This window comes from Melospiza georgiana, chromosome 5 (genome assembly GCF_028018845.1).
Source record: "Melospiza georgiana isolate bMelGeo1 chromosome 5, bMelGeo1.pri, whole genome shotgun sequence".
Classification (NCBI taxonomy): Eukaryota; Metazoa; Chordata; class Aves; order Passeriformes; family Passerellidae; genus Melospiza; species Melospiza georgiana.
In genome coordinates this window covers 63,924,730-63,940,041 of record NC_080434.1, presented here as the reverse complement: position 1 = coordinate 63,940,041, position 15,312 = coordinate 63,924,730, and the positions used below count along the sequence as shown (strand labels likewise).

The window sequence follows — 15,312 nt, the reverse complement described above, 5'->3', positions numbered from 1 at the left end:
GTTTTCCACCCAAGCAGGAAAAGAAGTCTCAAAGCCAGACAAAGATAACACAAGAAAAGGAAGAATCAATCAGCTAAAATAGGCCTTTCCTTCAAGTATTAATTTGCCAGGAGTCAAAAAAGGTTAAGTACAAAGGACACATGACCTTCAGTTTCCCACTTGCAACAATAAAGATGCTTTGTAAATTCCCTTTAAGGATGTTCCATGCAGTTGAAGAGGAGCAACAGTGATAAAATCTGTCACATAAAATTCAGAAGACTTCTTTGAATTGCAAAACAGAACAGAAACTTTAGTTTCTTTAGTTGCAGAACAGAAACACACAGGATGCACGTAGTAGATAAAGTGAAACCATATTTTCACCTAGTGTACCAAGGTGCTGGTGATGCTGATAACAGGTGACAAAACATCTCCATGCCAGGGATGCAGCTTCCCAATCCTCAGTGAACCTCGCCCACATGACTGAGTTATGAGTCTTTGCAGATACCTTTTACAGGATCACGTAGGCGTTCTGAAGCAAAAGGAAGAATAGAATTCATCTCTGAAAGGCATAACTGGGAAAGTGGCTTCTTTTTTCTGCAGTTTTTTTCTAATATTAGGAATATATACAGTATTCTGCTAAATAGAGCAGACCAGGGAAAGGCTTTGCAGAAAAGAGAGATCTGTCTCTCCCCCATAAAAACAGTAGTGCACACTATTAATGGTGATAATAAGGAAACAAATTAAAGTTGCCTAGGCTTTAAAACCATAATCACTTTCTTTTAACTTGTATGGACTCTTTAATGCATTGTGCTCAACCAAGTAGGAAATCTTTTCTCTTTTAACTATGAGCATATATGCTATCCCAGCTTATTCCTTCAATGAGTAAGACTTCACATCAAGCATCTAAAAGGTACTTGCTTGCTTAACAAAGAGAATGATTTGAAGGACTAAAGGGATCCTTCAAATTTCATCATATGTGAAGCAGTTTATATTATATAATAGAAGTGAATGTAAGTCATTTTACAATACCTTAAACTCTGTTAAACTGGTGAGCAAAATATATTAGCATCAGAGTAATGTGTTCCTGCCTGTGTAACACAACAATTATGACACAAGTTTCACAGACACTGAAGATCCCTAGATGTGTCTCAGTCCTGTGATATAGCTACTAACTTCATGAAACATCAAACTATCCATGAGCAATTACAAGAGTCTGAAGTCAGTGAAATTAGACAAATTTTGAAAGAGCAAGGAATGAAGAGTCATCCTCTTATCCCTTAATCAGTATAACTTTAAAAATTATGCTAATTTCAGCCACTCACCCACTGAAACTTGCTTATGAACATTTTCATTGCTAACAGATAGCAACTAAAATTAATGACCACAGGTTACTAAATTTTCCAAGTGGGAGGTCCAGGGTAAGTAGTAACCTTGTGTCATTTTTATCAATGTCAAATATAAAGGTCAAATAGGGGGCATTTCAGAAGCCACAGCCCATAATGAATAAGTGCATCCAATTTAAGGAACTATAATCCTAAAGAGCATTAAGAATGAATGATTAATGACATAATGATTAATTAATCAATAAATTTGTTGACATGTGTTTAACCGAAAAGAGTAAGCAGAAACTCAATGGTTAAAGGAGAACATAAACCACCTTTACAAGTCCTACTTAGCATCCTATTTCTTTGAAGCAAAGGAAATAATTTATCTGCAACCTATGTGGCACTAAGTATTGAGTGAGAAATCGAGGAAAATCTTTCCTGAGAATTAATGGAAAGAGGGTGAAGTACATTTTTTTCCTCTTTAAATTCAAATTTCTTACTTTTGATGTTCCAGTTTTTATAGTTTCTCACACTCCCTAAGAGCAGCACTTCTTATACCCACATACTTTCACTCTCCAGAGCTACAGCTTGCACTACGGTTCCATGAAACAGTCAATCTGGTATTAAGTAGAAAGGTACCAAAGATGGGAGTAAAATAAGTCAGTTGTACGAGACAAAGCTTTGAAAAATTCACTTTGTCTGTTCAAAAGGACTCAAAAATTTTGAAAAGCTAACTTTTTTCCATATAGACGTTATTCCAGATCACATATCAGCCATTCCACTGCTGCAGAAAGCCTGCATAGAGCACTGTGAGGTGGTCTTTGTGAACAGAAATGCAACTGTGCTCTATCTGATCAACTTGAGACCCTCAGGGAATTGAGTGCATAAATCCAGCAATACTGAACATAGAGACATGAATTTAATATCAGATGTTGCTTCTCTGGTACAGATTAGAGAAAACCTGAAAGCAGCTGAACTCCCCATACTATCCTTCCTATGGTTTGCATGAAAAGTTAAGGATACATTATTATTTCAGTTTCCAAACTGGGTAACTTCTTCCTTAAACAGGTAAAGCAAGCTGGTGCAAGAAAAACCTGAAATTTTCTTTCAGTTCTTTAAAAGTTCCACATTTGCTTCATTCAAAAGTTAGCTGTCTGTAGAGCCTGTGATGAAAAGATAAGTAAATTGAACAGATAGACTCAGCAAGGATCTAAGGAACAGTCATGAGTGGAAGACCCATAGTAACACAATCAGTGAAAACCTAATCAGTGAAAATTAGAGCACACTGAATCAGCTGCCTCTAAAGCTATCAAGAGAAAATTATTGTCCCTGGTGTGAATCCCACTGAGATGAGTCAGCAGCAGAAACTCTCTCTCAGAGGCCTTCAGATTAAAAGGAGAATATTGCCTTCGAGGGTACAGGATTTATCACAAAATGGAGTGGTGAAAAGGATTCATGGATTGTGTAAAAATTATTAAGGGATGCATCAAGTTAATTGTGGGAATGTTCAAACTTTTTGTGGTATGCTTAATGTAAGTACCAAAGATGGGGAGAGAGGGTAACCAAGGTGAACTGGGAGGAACAAACATGGGAAAATAGAGGAAACATGACAAAATCAGTTTCATGTGAACAGACAGTGAGCAGTTTTGTGTCTCCTGATCACAGAGAGGAGGAACAGTTTCAGGCTGACTGTGAGACTCATGGTTATGTGAGGGCTGTGTGTGCATTTATGGGTTGTCAGTACAGGCACCACTATTTGTGGGGTCTGTGTGGCCACAGTCATGTCAGACTTGTGTGCACAGACTGGGAAAACTTGTGTCTGGGGACAGGGAGCCACAGTGGCTTCACAAGCATGGCTGGGGATGCCTGCAGAAGAATTTGGAAAACTGGAAATATTATTACTATTATTTTTCAGAGAGATATTTCAGACAGTTGCCAAATCATCTTGTGGTCTTAGCAAATTGAGAGTTGTGAATTCAAAGATTCTCCATCCCTGGAGATATTGAAAACCCAACCAGAATTTTCCTGAGCTACCTACCAAAGATGACACTTCTTTAAGCAGAGTTTTGGACCAGGTGGTCTCTAGAGGTCCCCTCCAACCTCAGCCACCCTGTGATTCTCTGAAAAAAAATCTGCCCCTCTTTTCCAAAGGCCCTAAAAATTATGCTGTAGAAATATAAACAAAAAAATTAAATGAAAGTTCTCAGGAAACAAAAGGCACCTCTCAAGAAGCTCTATGGTCTATATGGTCTTGAGACCCAGACTTCAGCTTTCTCCATCTATTTTGTGAACCTTGTGCCTCTGTAGTTTCATTAAAACAATGATCAAAACAAATCATGTTATATTGGATTCCTTCCATACCACTGCCAGCTTGGGGTTCAGAGCTGTTTCAAATTCATATAATCCAAAAGGTGAAAAGATCCTGAAAAATATAATATAAATATGTAAAGCAAGATCATTATAAGTGGATAGAATTAAATCAAACTGCCCATTTCTTCATAGGGTTAGTAGAAGCCAAATTTAAGGGGGAAAACTAAATACAGAGACCATTATCAACATACAGTTCAATGTGTTTGTGGTAAAATATTGCCTCAGGGGAGAAGCTGATACTTTCAAAAATAAAAATAAAATGGTTTTCTATAAAACTTCAACTCTTAAAATATTTATATTCCACTTGAAAAGACTTGTCTAATAAAATACTTCAAGATCAAGAGGAATCACTGAGGCATTTAGTCTGCCTTTGCACGTATCTTGAGCTAAACAATATACCAAATTACTCCTGTAGTCACATCAGTAATAAATGGCTTTGACTGAATCATACCTTTCAGAAATAAACATACAGGAGTGATACGGAAATACCAAGAGGTGGAGAATGCACCATTTCTCTCTATAAGTAATTTCAATTGTTAACACTGGCAACAGTGAAGGCGCTTTATTTCTAACCTGAATGTATTTGATTTTAACATTCAGACATTAGTTCTTGTTGTGATTTTATCTGATAAATGAAGGAGCCTTTAACATCCAATATTTTCTCTCCATGAACCTTAACAACTATTAATCACTCAAGATGATGGTGTAATAGGCAGGAAAAAATACTTAGCAACTTCAAAGAATACTTAGGAAGCGAGAAGAAACGAACCTAAACTCCTCGGTTTTCTTCCTCTCATTCTCTCTTATCACACTAAGAGTACTTGTACTCTTAGTACTCAGGATCTTTTCAACATTTTTCTGGGAGGTTTTTTTACTATCTGTGAGTATCACACTTCCATTGAAATCAAAAATGGCCTAAATTGTATAGTTCAAGTAGGTCAGAGCTGTTAGCCAAATCCCATATATGCTTATTTGGGTATGAACATAGGATTGCTGTTTATAAATTGCCAGAATAAAGGACTGCAGATTTAGCAGAGTTTTCTATTTTTATCAGAAATTTTATCAAAAGCAGCAGAAAAAGTTTTTTATTTTTCTTAGGTAGTTTTCCTAGGAACGTAATTCTATAGTGTTTAGTTGCAACTTCTAACATTCCACTTTCAGCATTCTTTAATTTCTAGAGAAAAATATTATGATTTTTGCTTCCAGAGATATTGACATGATTTCTAGTATTATTATATTGGGACACTTTATTTGACAGAAAAACTGATTAAATGAGATCAACACTGAATAAAGGAGTGTATTTCACTTGTAATATCTTTTAAATTATAATATCACCATTCAGGTCAGGCATTTTACTTCAGATCACCAGTGGCATTGTAATTCAGGATGTCATGAGGAAGAAAAATCAAAAACTCTTACAGAAATATATTGTGTTATATATTGTTTTGGTGATTTTTGGAATTCTTTTTTTAGAACACTGGGAGCAAAACTACAATAGTGTCATAACAAAAGAATACTAGCTATTGCACTGCTTCATTATACTTCTTGTATAGCCATTTTGTTTCAGGCTTATTCAGAAAATCATTTTCTCCAAGTATTACAGCATTGAGAGGCAGCCTCTGGGTAAGTACATACCACAGATAACCACTAAGGCTGAATTTTAATCATACCCTTGGCTCTTTTAGCTCCACAAAAGCCATGTTTTGGAGTAATATTTCTAGACTTGCACTAAAGAAAAAGCAAAAGAAACGTGTCTGCTTGAGCTCCAACAGTAGAACAAATTATGATTCAAAATATTGTGACAAAACAGACAACAAATGGAGATCTTTAATTCATTCAACAATTATTGAAATAATTTTGCAAAGACCGATAGATGCATTTAAAGGCAGGAATATATGTAGCCACCTTTAAAGACATTGTGAAACAGAGAGGTTTAAATCTTCTTATTCAAATTTTATATTTGATTGAGTTTTCTTATTTAAAACAAATTAGTAGGAATTACTAAACTAGAACAAGCTGAGTTCCCAATGAGAAAAAGTCATTCTGCATTCAGCAAGTTTTGACAATTACACCCCAGTAAAACCAGGAAAAACAACCATTTGTCCTGGTTTTACTGGGGTGTAATTGTCAAAACTTGCTGAATAGAGAGGCTATTTTGGATCTTGCAGCCCTAGGTTTCCAGGCTCAGGAATTTACAGAGTCTGAGTTTTAACTGCCTCCACCTGTACAGGATTTCTAAACTTCTTTTGTGAAGAGATAACCCACTTCTTATCTCAGAGTGAAACTTATTTTTTCCATGAGATATTTAAAGTGAAAACATACCAATGCCCCACCTCACAGGTACAGTTAGGAACTTAAATCTTACTGAAATTAAAGTGGCTTAGGCTCCTCAATGCTAGCCCCAAAATCAAACAGAAATTAAGAAATCTAGTTACAATTGAATTGTGCCTTTGACTTTCCTTCTTCTCTCTGGACCCAAATATATATGTAATAAGGAACAGTAAATAAAATTAGATTTCATAAGGTATATTAACATGCCTGAAGTACTTACAGGAAATCACATAAACTTTTCTATGTCCATCATTCATCTTACTGCATTTTGAAAGCAACTAAAAGCCATTCCAGGCTAGAATCAAAGAAAAATGTTATGCCCCTACAACACCTTGCCTCCATTGTTAGGACGTTGCTCCTGCTTTTTAAGATTTCTACAACATAAAGGAGGCAAGACAGAGTTGTAGCAGGTGAAGTTCCCCAGGCCTTCAAGGAAACCACAAGGATCCATTCAGGCTAGCCTATTCCCAAACTTCCCTGGACAGCCTCATTTATTAACTTAGCTGCATCACTTCTCTGTCTTTCTCTTTTTCAGCCTCTTCTAGATGGCTTTGAACTGGTGACAATGAATGATCTTGTTATGTGTGCGAATTTGAGCAAAAGCCAAGCGGCTCTGCTATTGTTAAGGGCTTCTAAGCTTTACTAAGAAAAGTAGTAACAGTAGGAGGGCTTAGAGCTCACACTAAATTTTACTTAATGATACCCGTTACTGGGGCTCAGCAAGCTGTTATTGACACATCACTATTTGAGTGACATCTAATTAATCATTATATCACTAACCAGAATCAATAGTTATAACTTTGAGGTCCTTTGTTCAACCTTCCCACTGAATATCTTGCACCAGCTTTGAGTTTAACCTAAAGTGAGACTGTTTAACCTATAAATTGTGTGGCTGTAGGAAATTACCCTGGGGTTTTGTCACCTTGGCATTCACTGGAATACAATTGTATTCTAGTAGCAAAATAAACGTGTGCTTCTCTCTGATTGGAAAAACATCCCTGTCAAACTATGGACATACAGCATTTTCCCCTTATTCCCCTAAAAATCAACATAAAAGAAAAAGAAAAAATGGATACATTTTCTTTCACTTAAACTCAACAAGAGTTATCCTGAATGACCCCCCCCTGGCAGTAGAAACTTTATAATAATCACACTTTGCTTTTAAAAGCTGGGAAAGCAAAGCATGTGGTGAGAACTATACTTATCTACAACACTATATCTTATTTTTCCTTAAATCACTAACTGAGTTCTGTGATGATAGTGTGGTCACTAAAAACTAGTATTTTTTTTTTCTTTTTTTTAAGGGAAAAAAGATAAAAAGCCTCAGATCTCCACCTTGTGTGGTTGATGGTGAATGATTCTATAAACATTCTTGAGGCCCTTGGTTCAAGGCTTGTTAATTACTGTTGAAGAGTAAAGCATCACGATGTGATTCCTTTTGCTTTTATTATTTGTAATGTTGTAGCATTCCAGGTTCCACCTTGATGTTTAGTTTATGCTCCAAATTCTGTCTAAAGTTTGCTTATTATCCCCATTCAAAAGAGAGAACATAAGAACAGATGCATGTTAGTCAAGTCCTTAAGAGGACAAGTTATAGTGGCCAAATAAGAGTCCTACTGAGCTTTTCCCATGGCAGAGTTAAAACAAAGCATGGGTTGAATCTCAGCAGCATAGTTCAGTCAAATACATAAAGTTTTCCAGTCTGAAGCATAGGATGAACAAATAGAAACACATCTGCACGTGTACATTCTGACTAGTATTTTCTTAGTAGAGGGTCAGATTTTGTGCTTAATCTGGGTTTTTACTCCATCACATTCCTATTTACATAACACGCTTTAATGTCCTAGATGAGTTAAATATTCTGTTTCATTTCAAGGATGGCTCTAGCCTGGTGTTTTGGGGCAACAAGGCACCAAGATTGTGATGCTGAGTTCTTGTTTCTATACATTCCATAACCAACCAGATTCCATAACTTTGCTCCAGCCTAACTTATTTGAATAAATTTCTCTGTCATATCTTATATGTCAGAAACTAATTGCTTGTTTTCATACATGGAACTACCAATTAAAAGGCTTACTCCCTTTTTCTCTATTGTTAGAAATGTCACTAAATAGCTAGAGGAAGGCATTTTGCTATTTTAATTAAGCATATGGAGGAAAACACAAGAACATGACTTTGGAGGAAATATGGAAAGACTAAGCTGTATCAAAACATCTCAGCAAGTCTGTGGCATTAGAGATCAAGACAATCATGCAGTAAAATAAAAGATGAAAAATTCATATTGAAAAGCCATGGATGATAACCCAAGTTCCATCAGTTTCAATTAATTTATCTTCATTGCACTGAACTCACTAATTACAACTCAGAGAACTGAGCCATATTTCTATGTTTCTGAGCAGAAAAGGTCTAAATTTAAAGTGGAATGACAAGAAATCCCAAGGCTTTTATTAAATCAAAAAAAACCTAGGCATTTTCAGATGAAGTTTTTTAAAGGGAAAAGGAGAAAGGGGCAGAAAGCAATCTCTGAGTAAATCAGTACAGTGCTGGCATGAGGGCTAAAACCAGTTCTCCTTGTGCCTAAAGGTGACCTAAACATCCAAAACGTTTACTTATCAGATGATAAGTAAAGATAATGAGGTGGTTTCAATTGTTACTAGATCCCTACTTTCAGAGGCACCAGGAAAATAGAATCTATTCATCTCTTATGGCAAGGGGAAAACAATACCAAAATAAAACAAGGAAAAATTACTCCATCTCATACCTTGAAACTCCCAACAGATAAATATTGCAAAGTCTTTTCTTTTTAACTCTAAAATAATGTTCAAATCATTATTGAATGCACATCTTTTACATACAAAATTCTTGGCCTAAATCAGGATGATATTTACTCTGTGGACACTATGCTATGCAACACAAGGAGTTTTAACTTTTAGTATTAGATTCTCTTAAACATTATTGGACAAATAATAAACCAAACTTGTGATAAATCAATTAGCAAGTTAAGCTGAAATTACATTTTCAGACACTGAAAACTTGTAGGGTTTGTTCCTTGAGCTTTGTGTTTAGGAAGATTGCTTTTAAGCTACAATAGTCATAGCTTGAAGCATTAGCTTTTCCTAACAGTCTCATTTTCCCATGCTGCAATTTCCATTAACTGCATTTAAAACAAGCCAGAAAGACTATGAAAATGAATGGGACACAAGAAACCCAAAGAAAAGGAAGAGGGAAAAGAAGAAGAAAGCAAGCAGTGGTTTACTTCTAATACTACAAATCTCCTTCTGTATAAGTAATTAGTGAATTGAATATATAGTAAACAAAAAATGGGAAAGAAAAAGACAAGCACAAGGGGAGTGGAGAAAGTAGAGAAACAAAGAAATGCATACCACCTCCAGCAGCCTTTATTTATCCCCAGTACAAGGCATTACAAACATAATTGACTTTTTATGTTGGCAGCTGCTGATCTTTCAACAATAATAGGTAAAGAGCATTATATTACTCTGGTTTATCCATGGCATTAATTAAACATTCAGCTCCGCATCACCTGTGATGATTCACTACCTCTGCATAGTGTAATAAATATACATTCCTAATTCATTATGAAGGGTAAAAGTGAAGCATAAAGTCCATGCCATAACAAATCATTTTGCAAGCAATTCCACTTCTTCCAAACACTTTAGAGTAGCTGAAAGGCAGTAAGGCATAAAGGGCTTTCATAAGACCATCTCAATCTCCAGCATAGGCAAATGGCTTCAGAAAGCATGTTTATGTAAAAGAGTTTATTTTTCTTTCCAAATCAATTCAGCACAAGTTGGTGAAGATATATCCTCATGGGAAGCAAGGGGATCCACATTTTGTTGTAGGAAGAGATTAAAAGTCCAAAGAATGGATCTAAAACTCAGCCTACTAATTTCATGAGAAATGGTTTTATTATCTACCACCAGCATTCATCTTGCATGGGTATGGAAGTTTTCCTGTTCAGAGACCAGTTTAAGAGACAGAATATAGTTTGAATGAGGTTTCACAGTATTGCCAAGAGAATGAAAGGCACACTATAGCTTAATATCCAAGCATATAATATTTTAAATCTTTATGAACTTATAGGTGTCCATACGAGTGGGTGGAGTACTCTTATATAGTCAACACAAATTGTTATAACTTCATTGAAAAGAATTTTAAAATGTTTCATTTATATCAGGAAAGGCTTTAGCCTTTCCAAATTACCTAAGATAAAATCATTTAAAGACATTTTTGATTTGAACATGTGATTGCAAAACTTGTCTGAACACTTAGTCTAGGAAATATCACTATACAAATGACTGCAAACATTATTGTGTTAAAGCAAGTTATCCTCTGTTTCCTTACCACTTATCCCAGTGGAATTCATTTTGAAAAGATAATGTTAATATCTGATAGCAATATGCTGATAATTCTATGAGGACTTTTTATGATTCAGCAACCAGCAAAACTCCTTGTCTAAGGAACAGACATATTATTGAGAAACCATTTTCAGTCCTGATTTTCAGCAAATCAATGCTTTCAAGTTAATTTTAATCACAGAAACTTGGAAGCCTATGAAATATTTATGAGAAAGTACATCACATACATATAGCAGTTCTAGTCTGTGACTGCAACATATGGTTTAGGAATTGAAACAGGTGTGGGAGAACAGGTGGTCACAGTCATCCAAGGGTATAGCTGGAATCTACCATGATGAAAAGTAAAAAAAAAAAAAAAAATAAAAATAAAATTAAGTAGCTCATTTAACTGCAAAGGTAACTTGCAGAATTAATGACAGAAGTCACAGCTCTTCAATGGAGAAAGGGATGTGTAAGACCTTGTGATTTTGTTACACATAAATATCCTAGAACAAGTTGATAGCTGTCTTCTTTCATACTTTGCCCTGACTATATTTTTGTCAACAATCTATAAAAATTTAAGAAAAAAACCCACTGTTTCTCCATCTTAACTTTCAAAGACGTTAAACTAATGTGTAAGAAATAAATGATATTGAGGCATAGTAGTCCAGCTTCACTAAGATGTCAAACACAGTCAACCTATCAGCTGGTTCCTTTGTTGACTGATCTTTAGATCCTCTAGATCTGAAGTAGATTTTTCTATGCAATAAAATTAGCATTTGTACAATACTTGATCTATTTTGAATTTGCAGTTAATTCAATTTGCAGTTGTACAAACTCTGCAACACATCTCAAATTCACATGCAAGAAGCAAATACATGACCTGCATAGCTCTCAAATTCCTTGAGTATTCAAGCACATCTTAAAAGATCATTATTCTTTTACTTTTCTCCTTTATGAGGATGTTTCATCATTCAGTATATTTCCAATTTTAAAAACTGAGAATTTCATAGATCTTTAACAAAAGCATCAAGTCCATGAATTATATTCTTGAATGGTTCAGCACTTGCCCCTTGGGTCACAAAAAATTATCACTTTTGAAAACAGAACACCCATGCACTTTGACATGGAAGTACAGTAAATAAGCTAAATTTCAAATATAGCTGGAGTCTGCATTATTTTTCAAAATCATCAGCAGCTGTTTATTTGACTCTGGGAACTCCTGAATTCCCACAACAGCAGAAAGATAGAAGGCTGAATTCAGTCATGTTTTCTTAAATATATTGGGCTTCTGCATTTAAAATGTATGCACTCTGCTAAAATTGATCATTCTATTTTTTAATGTTTAAAAATGAAAATAATTTAAAATAAAATTATCTTGTTCTAACCTCTGCTTGAGACGAAATTCCTTTTGGCATTTGTGTACTGAAAAGCTATTTCCAGGTACATAAGAACTGACATGCCAGATCAAACTAATGGTCCATCTAGATAGTGTATTAAGTGTGCTTATCAACTCTCACAGTTTTTCTCTGAAATTCCTGATTCAAAAACTTCCTATTCATTTTTAATCTTGTAGACAACAATCAAACCAGACAATTAATTCCAGGGAGCAATTTACCATATGTGCTTGAACATCATTCCTATGGATCTCAAAAATGCTAAAGTGTGGTGCCTAAATGGTATATTTAATATGTTTTTACTAAATTATGCTGTCACATGCAGTCAGAACAAATAGTCTTCCAACAGCAGACCAAATTCATCCCTAGCAACATTACACAGAAGCCAAAGGGTTTGCACCAAGGATGAAAGTAACCAGCTGTGCTTCATATTTAGTGCTTCTTTCCATCCATCTGCATTAAAGAATAAAATAAACACTCACTACTATTGCTACTCCTAAAGCAAGCCAGGTAAAATTACTTTAAAACTAGTAAAACCACTTACTAGGCAGAAACATTGCTACAACTGGAAACTGAAAGCTTTACAGTTAAAGCTTTTTCTATACAGCAAACCCTCTGAAAAAAGAAATTATTTACAGGAAATTATCTTATTCTTTGAGAGTGCTCCCATATGCAATTAAATTTAATTAAAGTTGATGAGATTTAAGCAGTGTTTAAAGTTAGGCACATGTTTAAGTACTTCCCTGAATTAATCCTGTAAGTGTCAAACTGCGTATACCATGTCAGTAAGCAAGCTAGGTGTTTCTCTAAAACTCTTCTAGGACTTGACATCACCTTTAAAAATAGATTATTCTTGCAGGAAAAAAAAATAAGTTCAACAATTAGATTAATACTTTATGTTCTTGTGCAGGTATGGTTTTTGTAGGTTTTTTTAGGATCAATTTTATCGAAAATTAATCTTAGAGTAATTTTTAATGTCCCATTAAGATGGTGAGGAGTGAAACAGGTTTCCCAGAGAAGCTGTGGTTGCCCCTGGAAGTTTTGAAGACCAGGCTGGATGGGGCTTTTAGCAAGCTGATCAACTGAAAGGGGTCCCTGCCTATGGCACGGTGTCTGGAACTAGATAATCTTGATAATGTTTAAGGTCCCTTCCAAGCCAAATCATTCTATGATTCTGTGATTATTTTCTGGTCTTTGAAAAATATTTGAAACTTGAACCTCTTGCAGGACCTTCACTTGTTGCTATGCATGCGATGCACACCAGATCCAAGAAGGCAGATTGGTTGGTCCTTTGTTTAAATTACTTAAAAGAAAAAGTACACTCAACATATCTGTTGGAAGTACAGCTGCTTAGAATATTAAAAGATAGGCTGTGATTTAAAACATCCTCAACTGTATTTTACATAAACAAATATTTCTGTATTTAGAATAATATATCAATAAGTCTATCAACACATTTCCAGAAAATTTTGTTTACTCACAAAAGCAAAGACATGCTTAACCTAAAGGAAAAGCTGTAACTGGTATAAAAAACAAAATTACATGGAAGGAGGAGTCTGGATATGTACTTTTGTCATTTATTCATTTTCATCACCAAAAAAAAAAAAAATCACAGTTTTTAAAATTCCAGGACAACAGGAAGTAAACATATTTGAGGTCTAACTTTTCCATACTTCAATCACAGATATATAAAATCACTGACACTGTGCTCTTCCCATCTGAGGTACTAAGTGATTATCACGTATAGTGAAACAGGGAGGATATGAAAGCACCGCAGTTAATGAATGATCTGCTGCCCCTATAAATATGTTTTCAATGTACAACTGAATAGTATTGGATGTTATGTTATACAAGCACAATTAATAATTTAATTCATATCACCAAGCTATTTTAAAAATAGGACATTCAAACTGAATGTGAAAATAACCAAAAAGCAAAGTTCAACAGATGTTTAGTTTAAATTTAACACACAGCTGTCTGTGTTAAGAACAAAGTCATCTTTGCCATACATTATCTTCTGAAGGTGCAAAGATGGTTTCAAATGAGCCCAAATAATCTAATCATAATTATGTTCCCACCTGTTTCAGAAGATGATTCCATTTTCTCTTGACATGGTTGTGACAAAATCACTTTATCCCTGTTGTCTTTCAAAAACTAGAAATCTAGAGGAGCTCAAATGGGATCAGTCTTGACTTTAGGTTGGCAAGTTACAGAGAATCTGCAGAGACATCATTCTTTCAGTGGTAGTCTCAAGTACCAAATTCCACTCTTAAGATTTTTAGATGGTAAAACTGAGTTTGTGGAGATGAGCCTGGGTAAAATCTGTGGAGTTTAATTCACACCATTTACTTTACAAGGTACTGTAACATCATCCTACAGATCTTAAAATTCCAGGCTGCTGCTGTTGAGGAAGCTCATTATAGTAAGTCTAACAAGCCAAATAAAGCAAGAGATGATTCCATTTAAAAGAAAACCATCTCAAATCATGAGAGCAGAAGATATTCTTTGTTTAGGAACATTCTAGGTCTATGTATGTGTGCCTATATGTACTTGTATGTGTGTTTATACATATACATGTATATGCATATGTATACGCACATGAGGTGAGGTCTCTGACAAGTTCCACTGCATTCTGCTGATATTGCAAGTTTGCATAGTGCCTTAGGTTATTTTTTAATTGAATTCCTCAATTTATACCTGAGCAGTATTAAAGAAATCCCAGAGGAGTGCAGTGTTTGATACTGGATGGTTTTGTTCAACGCCATGTCATTTTAATTTATATCGAAGGAGAACTTGTGGGAAGCAGGTTGTAGTTGCTTAAGCTTTAAATGTCAAGTAGGGGTGAGGAGGGGGGTGATGTTTAGTTAATGTAAAAGACAGTTTCCTAAGTAGAATTAAAGAGCATAATTTGTCAGCTAGACTATTTAAGTAAAATGGAGTGTCCTTTTCAGCTCACAGCCTATTAGAGGGGGGGAAATCCTCTGGAATACCAATTGCATTTCTGGAGAGAACAGCATGCCTCTAAATATATTCTGTAAGAGACTGAAAATTCTTATCTTCTGACATGTATTGCACTTCCATAGAGTAAAAATATAGGAAGCAAAAAGAAAGGAAATTATTTGGAGCAACACAAAGTAAATAATGTATTATGGTTAATAAAGAGTTGAACAGATGTTTAACTGAATTTGTTTTTCTGAAGTTTGATAGTTCATTTGAGTCTCAATGAAAATAACACAATTTACAGTAAAGAAGTGACAAACTTGAAACACCATCAAAAAGGAAATCTTTGGAGTCGCTCCAATACAGCCTTTTCCTTACTTTTCTATTTATTAAAATCATAAAATAGTGAAAAAAGTTTAAATATGAACAACAATAATGATAATCATAAAGCCTCATTACAGAAACATTTTTAACCCCAGGATCTCAAAATCCTGTAGAAAGAGACATATTTCAATCCACTGTATAGTGGAGATAAGAATAAAACCTTGTCTCCCAAGTCTTCTTAACCTGCTGCCTCCTTCCTCTTCCTCTCATATTTCTTCTCAGGGGATGGAG

General features: G+C 35.0%; 1 long non-coding RNA gene across 1 annotated transcript in view; it reads right to left on the bottom strand.

Annotated features, from left to right (window-relative positions):
• LOC131083964 (uncharacterized) overlaps nt 1-471 on the bottom strand; it is a 39,555-nt gene extending 39,084 nt beyond the window's left edge. The window contains exon 1 of the long non-coding RNA XR_009114497.1: nt 361-471. This is a non-coding gene — a long non-coding RNA (uncharacterized LOC131083964). The remainder of the gene's footprint in view (nt 1-360) is intronic.
• Nucleotides 472-15,312: the final 14,841 nt, after the last annotated feature.